Source organism: Coffea eugenioides, chromosome 3 (assembly GCF_003713205.1).
Source record: "Coffea eugenioides isolate CCC68of chromosome 3, Ceug_1.0, whole genome shotgun sequence".
Classification (NCBI taxonomy): Eukaryota; Viridiplantae; Streptophyta; class Magnoliopsida; order Gentianales; family Rubiaceae; genus Coffea; species Coffea eugenioides.
Window position 1 is genome coordinate 46,056,603 of NC_040037.1, and position 9,979 is coordinate 46,066,581.

Below are 9,979 nucleotides of genomic sequence, written 5' to 3' on the forward strand. Positions count from 1 at the left end.
CTTGTCACTAATCACGCAACTAACTTAGGTTAGGGTAAAGGGGTGCCTTAGACTTCGTCTTTGCCTTCCCTTTTATCAACCGTGGCCCCCGAACTCATCTCTTTGATTTTCGTAGACTAGGAGTCATCTGAAAAGGTTTTTCACCTCATTTTTCAAAAACTATTTTTTGGGTGACTTGGTACATCCCAACTCAATACCAAGTGGCAACTCCTACTTTTCATGTTAAAAACCTTTTTAGATTATCGTTTTGGCCAAACCGTTGCATTTAAAAGTCCCATGGCTTTCCCTTTAATTCTCATATTCACATACTTCACACACAATACACATTATGACTTCAAAACAAACTTTCACTTTTTTCTTTATATTTTCTCAAAAAATGGGGTGCGACAGCTTGGCGACTCCACTGAGAACTTCTTAAGTGGGTCCGAGCACTTGATTTAGTTATTCTTTTCCTTTTTTACCCTTTTCATGTATCGTATTTGGGATGTTTAAGGTTGCATTTTTTCCTTTTTTAGGATTTTTGCATTCCGCGCGTATCAACTCACTCCCTCACTCATTTGCGTACGTTTGATTTGATGGATGGATGGTTTATTTATGTTATTCCGCGCTTTGTATTGCATTTGGATGGGGGGATATTACCCTAAAGCCTCACGTTGGTTCTCGATCCCTCCCCTTTAAACGGAGCACTAGCGTACGTGCATACGCTTTATTTTTTATCCCTCATTTATTTTTCTTTTTAGTGGCTTGTCGCGCCACTCCACCCTACTAGGATTAGGCGACCCACTTGGACGTGTAATCGCGACACGATGTGTACGTAGCATGATCCAAGGGGTCACTCAATCTTCCATTTTAAGCTTTGGGTTGATAACCTTTAGCATTTAGTCGAAGGTTGAGGATTTTTGATAGATTCACTCAGACATGTAGCCGTGACACGATGTGTGCTTAGCAGTGTCTGGGGAATCGCTCGAGCCACCGACAAAGAACCTTGGGATTGATGACCTTTGGTTTCCAAGTCTGAAGGCTCGGGGACCTAAAACCTATCGAGTCTAGATGCATTAGTGAGTCAATACCTCATGCATCCATGATAGTTTACCTAGGGTAGAGTCTGTCTTACCCTATTAGGAACACTATTCACGAGGGGAGGGATCCAACCCCTCTTTTCCTTTTATTGCTTTATCTCTTTGTATTGCTTTGCTACAATGTGTTATGTGTATTTATCTGATTGAACTAACTTTTCTTGATTTTTGTCTCCATTGCATTCATAAGCCCTAGAAAATAAGAGTTCTGGCATGGTACTCTTAGGAGCCTACCCTATTTGATGTGACACGTTTCAATTTAATGCTTCGCATTTGTAGCATGAATACATTTCATTTTAGGCTCACCTCGGCATACAAAAGGGGGTTCCTTTAGGTCACGTTTCATTTGTGTACTGCATATTTAGTCGCTTTGATAAATTGGCATCATGCATGAGCCATAGAGGGAATGCCATTTAGGGGATCCCACGTTAGGAATAAACCGCCCTGTGTCTCGGATATACAATCCAATGAGACTTGCACGTCTATATTTCTTGTACCTTCCAAAGGAGTAGTGTACAAGGTAAGGTAGGATCCGATCTTTTTTCTTGATTATAGAACAAATTTTGCACATTAGAATATGAACATCTAACAATCATTTTTTGGCCATTTATCTGGTAAAAATCCCTTGCGTAAAGGGCATTAATTTGAAGAAATTTACAAACGATCCCTCATTGTTGAGACAATAAATATATCGAGGCCAAATCTTGATTTTAGAAGGCTCATAGACTAATGTATCGCAATGAATTTTTTTTTAAACTACCAATAGGTAGACAATTCAATAAACCATCATTTCCATTCAATTCGTTTGATCAAATTATCCATCAAATTCTTCCAATCTATTTGGTCAATTCATTCATTTTAGGACAATTCGGTCAATTTTGAATAAATCATCATTTTCATTCATTCGACCAATTTACCCTTTTTAGGGTGATCTGATCAATTTTGAATAAATCTTCAATTTCATTCAATTCATTGGATCAGTTTATCTATTTTTAGGGTGATCTAGTCAATTTTGAATAAATCATCAATTTCATCCTATTCATTTGACCCGCTTATTCCCTTTAGGGTTTAAGTCTAAGGTTCACTAAATAAATTAGTCGAGACATTGCAATCCTTTCAAGAGTAGACTCTTTTACACATCATTTTATGTATTGATCAAAGCAAGCAATCCATTCGGACTTTGTTCTCATTTTTAGGACAAATGTCTCTTCTCACTCCAATTGATCAAATTTGTTAAAATTATTTTTTCACTCAATAAGTTGGTCGGATTCATCAGGTATTGTATAGTGCCTACCCCAGAAGATTGCATTTTCATGCTATGCCTACCCTTGGCATAAAAAGGGCATCCCCATAGGACATGCATACCGATTTTATAGTCTTGCTTACTAACTCGGGGTATTTTTCTTTTATTTCCTCCCCTCCCCTGCATTCATAAAAAATGTTTCAATAAGGTGAAAATATTCTTCTATATCTGATAACGATTTTATCTAATAAATCCTGAAAATTACAATTAATATTTGATTCTTGGACAGACCCTACTATTTGAAGAATCTATCTGGAGGCGCTAGGCTAAAGCACATAAGAGACTTCATAATTGTTTGTCAAAGAGAAAATTTTTGTTTATTTGATTTGTTAATACATTTTGTTCCAAAAGAAAAGGAGATAAAAGTGTGTATATGTGGAGCTCTTTAGAAGTTTTCTCTTCTCATTTGCATTATGATTGAACAAGAAATTTTGTTTCAAACTTTTCCAGTAATAAAGTTTTTTATTTAGACAATTATTGTCTTGTATATATATTCATGTATATTTCATTTTTTATTTTGCTCATTGGAGATTTCATGATGAATTTTAAGAAATAAGACTACATTGAGATTTTTTCAACCTCTAGCCTGAAAATTCACAAGTGTATGTTTTCTAAAATTTTTGTATCCACTAGATTGGTGATCCGAGCTATACAATAAGAGTGCTCAGAATTAAAAAGAGGTCACTCAAAAGACCTAATGAGATACATTTTTCTCCTTCACTGTACAATTCATATTTTTGCCCATTTCTATTAGCCCCCCAAAATCAGTCACATTGATTGATAAATTACAAATTATGGCAATCTTTGCTTGAAAATGCCACTGTGTCTAATTAGATTCAATCCACATCTAAGTGAAAGCAGAAATGTACATTATTATTATTTGTTTTGAAAGTTTGGAATGATACTTCAAGCGTTCGTTTCTCTATCTATACAGATTTTATCATTTGCTCTCCCATTTGAGCCTTTAAAAGAATAATTTCGTTTCAAATGAGAGCCCTAATGATCACTACCCCATATTGAAAGATTTTTCAAATATCAAAAGGGAATGAATTCTCAATGAGCATTTTGTTACTTTGGTTGTCATAAAGCTTAAGAATGATGCTTTGGCCATCGTTTCTACAATCTAAACACTATTTATCCCTTGCATCCTCCTTTGAGCTAAAATGGGTGGTTCTTTTCAAAAGCACTTATGATCGTACCCCACACCGGGGATGGAGATTGGAGGATTTTTCAAAAGAAGAAAAAAAGGAAGAAAAAGGGGGCAAAAAATGCTAAAATTCAAGAAGAAGAGAGGGAATTGCAAATTGGGGAAATTTGATTCTATCTGGGATTCAATTTTGGAAAAGAAAGAGAAAAGAAAAAGGAAGAGTTTTGTCTGGCGGATCACTTATGTTTCACAGATATGGATGAACAGGAGTCTTTCTCAATCAATTAATTCAGATACATGCAAGAAATTTCGCATTAATGAAAGTTTCCTTTCAGAGTTATTGTAAGGAACGGAATAAAAAGTCAGGCCCTCTTCTTTTCCAATCAAACATTCTATCCCTAGTTATCCCTTTCGAACCTTCAGAATAAAATACTTCATTTGGCAACCACTGAGGATCGCAAACCCCAAACTAGGGCAAGTTTGAGTTGCAAAGGAAAGGAAAGTTTCAAGAGGTGAAAAGTGATAAAGTAACAAAAGAGAACCTCGGTTAAGCATAAATTAGGGCAAATTTTGAAAAATTCAAAAGAATGGCAAAAGGCCAAGAAGAAAAGAGAGAGAAGAAAATGAAAGAGAAAAGAGCCTCAGTTGAGAATAAATTGGGGCAGGTTTTGATTTAACCCTAAAAATAGGGTTGGCGCAACAATGCGAACTCAGATCATTTAAACCACTTAGCCTTAATTTTTCTAAGCACCCCACCAGACCCCATTACAAAAGCCGAAAGTCTTGACTTCTGTTTTTTACAATATTTCTGTCAAGAAATTTTCTAATTGGCAAGTGATGCTCATCTACTGATGCCAAGGAATTTTTAAATATATTTGAATTGATTAGGTGTGAGATTGACACTGCTCTTCATGTGAAAACCCGCAAGGGCACTTTTGAAAAAAAGAAGGAAAAAGGAAAAAGCGAGCGAAATAAATGCAAAAGAAAAATGCAAAAAGATTCGATGCTGAAAGTCCCTGTTGAGTGATTATAAAGTCAAACAAAGGTCGAGATCTTTGAGTCCAAAATTGGGGCGATTTTTGGGAGGAAATGCGATCTTCAGTGCAATGTCCTTAAAATCTTATTTATTTAACTATCATTTTCAAGCCACATTACAAGCTCATAAAGTCCATCGTTGACTTATCTTTCATGACAATTCAAAGTGAAGATTATACTTCTAAGGAATCCATCAATCATTCAGGATCATAAGGCCATAACTGGTTTCCACATGCTTAACTGTCGTTTCTACCCATATGTTACAAGCTTATAAAGCTTATATGTTGACTAAGTTTTCTTAAGAAATAAGGGTGACAAACTATTTGCTTTCACTAAGATGTGATATTGAAGGGATTACATACAATTTGGGCACAAGAATAAGACAAATCCTGACCTCTCATTCCGCTTAACCCCCTCAAAATCAGAAATAAGATCACTTGATTGGTCCTGAAAGATGAGCCAACAAAAAAGAGGTGACCCATTACCCTAAGCATCGATGCTAAAGTGAGGAAGAAATCTTCTGTAATTTGGTATTATTTTGATAAATTCATCATGAAATTTTCTGCATGAGTTTAAGCAAGACGCTTAATTTTCTTCACATTATACATTAGGAAACATAGTTTCTTACTTTGTTCAAATAAATGGAGAGTCATCCAAACAAAATTTTTACAATCGAATGGGCTCGCACTGGGGCAAATTTTTATTTGTGAGATTTTACAAAATAAGCCCACACTGGGGCAAATTTTTGTAATGTATTTGAGGATTTCGTCCAAGAGTCAAATAAGATATTTTTGAATCAATCATACTGCTCTTTACATGAGTAGTAGGTGCATCAATCAAAAAAATAATAAGAAATTTAAGTGCATGTTGTACTTTGGTAAGCCCCCTATACAGGTATCCATTGCTGAAATTGATGACGAAACATCTAGTGACGTGGAAGGCCGATACAGGAAAAAGAGAAGAAAGGAAAAGAAAAAGGGCCTTACACTGGGGCAAATTATTTTTTGAAAAGATTCTCTCAATCAAAAAAAAATTCCAAAAAAAATCAAAAGATCAAAAATCCAAAAAAAAAATCAAAAGATCAAAATTTTAAAACAAAATCAATCAAACAAAAAAAAAACAAAAATCAAAAATCAAAAATCAAGTTTAAATTATTGTTTCTTGGAAAATAAAATTTAATTTCTTGTTTCTTGAAAACTCTAATCTAATTTCTTATTGGTGAGTCTCAGCGTCTGCTGCGCACCCTTCTACCTCATTTCTTGACAACCACATTTAATTCACTGACTTCTACCACTGTTAGCATCAAGTCTATCTCACTAACGTGTGCGTTTTTATTCTACCACCGTTAGCATCGAGTCTATCTCACTAACGTGTGCATTTTTATTCAACCACCGTTAGTATCGAGTCTATCTCACTAACGTGTGTGTTTTTATTCTACCATCGTTAGTATCGAGTCTATCTCACTAACGTGTGCATTTTTTATTCAAATACCGTTAGCATCGAGTCTATCTCACTAACGTGTGCGTTTTTATTCTACCACCGTTAGCATCGAATCTATCTCACTAACGTGTGCGTCTTTATTCAACCACCGTTAGCATCGAGTCTATCTCACTAACGTGTGCGTTTTTATTCTACCACCGTTAGCATCGAGTCTATCTCACTAACGTGTGTGTGTTTTTATTCTATCTTCATTAGCATTGGGTTCATCCCACTAACGTGCCTTTCTATTTCCGATTTTCTTTTTGTTTGCTACTGGGTCAAGCTCTCACTGGTTCTATGATTCTGCCATTTTGCTCCTTTGCTAAGATCTGATTCAATGGGAACGTATGAGATGAGTCTGAATAAGAACATGGGGTTTAGGGTTTTCTATAGTGGTCACCTGATGAATCCATGAGTTCTTTGCTCGATGTTTATGGTCAGTCTTTGTGTGCTTGAATAAGCAAACCCAGAAAAGTGGCGTAAAGCTTCGGACAAGTCTGTTTTGATGTTTCCTTGATTGCTGCTTCTCCATTTCTTGTTGTTTGTGTAATGTTTGATATCGGGTTTCAGTGTTAAATGGAGTAAATGGTGAGTTTTGGTTGTTGGCTTGGAGATTGATCCATCGGATCCGAACGTTTGATAATAAAAATGGTAGAAGGTTTTTTGAATGCACCTGGTTTGATGTTAGTTTTGTACTTGGGTTATGTTAACAAGGGTGATTTGGAGATTTATGAGAGTTCTAGTTCACAAACAAAATAAGTTTCGTTGATTTCTTTTCATATAATATCAGCGTGGGTTGAGCTGCAATTTTGCAGCAAAAAGTTGCAGCAGAAGAAGAATGTTTTTTTCATATCAGGTTGCATGATCCTTTTGTATGAGTGTCGGGTGCTTAAATATAATGGTATTATGTTAGAAAATAGAGGGGGGAATGTTTAATAATCCTGTTGCCTGGCTTCAGTTTGCATTGCGCTTATAGTTTGCGCATAAGAATGCTTGTTGCAGCGGTATGGACGAAGTTTTGTTTTTTCCTTTTCCTGTTTCAAGTTCGAGTTTTGACTGTGGAATATGTGTGTTTTGTTGCTCAATTTTAGTTGAAGTCTAGGTGAAAAGTTTTGGATCAAGTCTGGAATCCTTATTTGAAATGAAAGGGCAGCAGCGTGCGTTTGTTCTTGATTGCAGAAGCTTTAAGCTTCGGGATTGTGCATGGACTTGCATGAATAGCTTTCAAAATTTGCACTTTGCTCCCCTTAGCTTCTATCTATGCTACAAAGGCCCAATTATGTTCTAATTTCTTGCAATTAGGTCCTAAAGTAATTGCCATTTGAACCATTGCTTGACCTTTCCATTACTTATGGGCCTTTGAAGTTCCCAAATATTTTAATTGGACTTGAATGATTGGTTAAGGCTTGCTCTTGGGTCCTTAGTAGTTTTTTTCTATTTCAGGAACTTGATTGACAATTTACCTTCCTTGCAATTATGCATTATTTGATTACATTCAAGTTGCAATTGGGAAGGATTAGGTGATTTGTTGGTTTAACTTATTTTGTGCTTTTGTTTATATGGTTATTCATGATGCCTTGACCTTTTCTTTTATTTTGGAGGGTAAATAAGTAATCTCACTCCATTAGGGCCCCAATTCAAGGGAGGTACACCCTATCTCTTATTTCTTACTTTATTTGACTCTGCGTGCCCTATGTGACTTTACGTGTTTGATTGCATGCCTCTTGAATGTTTTTTTTATTTATTTATTTGTTTTCTTTATTGGCTTTAGTTTTGTATATTTATTTTAGTTCAATTTTGATCATTTGAAAGGCAATTTAATGCCAAAGTTTTAATAGCTAGGTTATGATTTTATTTATTTCTTTCTTTCCCCCTTAGATTGTAGTAGGCATTCCCTTTTGTAATAGATAGGGCTTGTGCACTATGTGCTTGTGTGTGCCTACATGCCTATGTGTTTAATTACTTTCCCTAGGCTTCTGCATCTAGATAAGCATGCTTATGTGCTACGTGCTATGTGAAACTATGTGCTTTGCATGTCAATTTGCTTTAGTATTATATTTGATTATGTGGATGGAATGCACGTTACCGTGGCTAGTCCAATGCTAGTCATGGTCTTCCCCTCGATCACTCACAAGTCCAATGCTTGTGAGAGAGCGTTAGTGAAGGGTTAGTCCAATGCTAGATCCAATAGGACCGTCCCTCGCTAGTACATACTTGAATGCCTTCACTACATTTTCATTCATTTTTTTCCCTTTTAGTTTTACATTTTTGCATGATCCTTCACTCCCTTTTCCGCATTTGAAACATGATTTTTAGGATTTTGCATTTCATTCTAGTTATTAGGGTCATTTGCTTGATTAGGTTAGGGAGTCACCCTTCTGGTAAGGGGAAAGGACGAGTGTGGCTACACATAGCTTTAGCACGCTCATTCTTTTTCGAATCAAAAGGCAAATCGAAAGTCACGATTTAAGGTCTCCCCGTACCCGTTTTGCTTGCATTCCTCTAAGTCTCATGCATTTCATTTTGCACACACACACTTTACACTCTCTCTCATTTTCACACGTACACTTTACACTCTCTCTCATTTGCACACGTACACGTTACATATTCATTTGCACCCTTGCACTTTATACACTCCCTCATTTGTACACATGCACTTCTCACCATCACTTTACACTCTTCCTCATTTGCACACATACACTTCACATTATCACTTTGCACACTACCACCTTACACTTTCTCACTACACACCCGTTCATATTGATCACATTTGCATCCATTCATCTCACTCGAGCATTCATTTGCATTTATTCGTGACCTCTTTAAGGGTTCACCATTTGGCTATCACAATTCATGTGATTAGAACCAATCGAGCCTCAAAAGAGACATTTTGTTCCTTTCGAACCAATCATTAGATTTAGGTTTGCATTCACATTAGACACATCCAAAATGCGATACATCTTTTGGGTAGAAATTAGGAAACTTGTCACTAATCACGCAACTAACTTAGGTTAGGGTAAAGGGGTGCCTTAGACTTCGTCTTTGCCTTCCCTTTTATCAACCGTGGCCCCCGAACTCATCTCTTTGATTTTCGTAGACTAGGAGTCATCTGAAAAGGTTTTTCACCTCATTTTTCAAAAACTATTTTTTGGGTGACTTGGTACATCCCAACTCAATACCAAGTGGCAACTCCTACTTTTCATGTTAAAAACCTTTTTAGATTATCGTTTTGGCCAAACCGTTGCATTTAAAAGTCCCATGGCTTTCCCTTTAATTCTCATATTCACATACTTCACACACAATACACATTATGACTTCAAAACAAACTTTCACTTTTTTCTTTATATTTTCTCAAAAAATGGGGCGCGACAGCAGATCACTTGAGTCGAGTACAAGTCGTCGAAGACGACCTCCCACTGAGAGAAACTTTCTCCGATGAGCATTTATTTTCTGTTAATTTATCCTTGCCTTGGTATGCGGATATTGTTAACTTCCTAGTCACTGACAAGTTCCCCGTAGGATGGCCCAAAGCGAAGAGGAACAAATTGAGGAGTGATGCAAAGTCCTACATTTGGGATGATCCTTACCTCTGGAAGCGGGGTGCCGACCAAGTCATCCGCAAATATGTAAGTGAGAATGAATTCTAATCTATTCTAACCTATTGTCACTCTTTTGCATGTGGAGGTCATTTCGAACCAAAGAGAACAGCTCGTAAAGTGCTGGAGAGCGGGTTCTATTGGCCGTGTAGACACCAAATTTTTTATTTTATTATTTTATTTTTATTTATTTATTGATAATTGTCATAATTTTATTTTTCATTTTGGCATTCTAGATATTAATTTATTTATCTTTATTTGATCCTTTTTCTCGTTAGGCATTTTTAGCATTAAAAATTAAAAAAAAAAGAGAAAGAGGTGCCAGACCAAGCTCACGCTTGCG